We start from the raw sequence: 476 nt of genomic DNA, 5'->3' as shown, positions 1-476 counted from the left end.
GGGGAGGTTTATATTATTGAAATGGCCGCCTGGCTTTCCCCGCCTCTCATGTTTAGTAATTCAGACCTTTAATAACAGCCACTCACAGCCCAATGCCGTGTTTATATTTTACATTCGCCCCATGTGCTTTTGTGGTTCGATATGATTCTTTTTTTTTTTTTTTTTTTTTCTTTCTCGGCAATCTACAGGGCTCTGAGATCAAACCCAGCCTGTGCTGGGAAGAGAAGGGGGAGCTAGGCCTGGGCTGCTCCTGGAGTTGCCTAGGCCTCGTGTTCTCTGCTGCTTGATTTATTTACTAATAACCAAAATGACTCCCCCACCAACTGCCACCGCTTCCCCTCCTCCGCGGGCGAAACACACCCTCCTGGGACCTTCCCAGCGTTAAAACTGCTCCTAGCTAAGCATCAACTCTGCGGTGGCTTGTTTTCTCTTGAAAAGACTTTCTTAACAGTTTGCAGTGATGTGGGGGTCTTAGC

This window comes from Fukomys damarensis, unplaced genomic scaffold (genome assembly GCF_012274545.1).
Source record: "Fukomys damarensis isolate Sample0158 unplaced genomic scaffold, DMR_v1.0_HiC HiC_scaffold_19, whole genome shotgun sequence".
Classification (NCBI taxonomy): domain Eukaryota; kingdom Metazoa; phylum Chordata; class Mammalia; order Rodentia; family Bathyergidae; genus Fukomys; species Fukomys damarensis.
Note: the sequence above shows the minus strand (reverse complement) of the source record.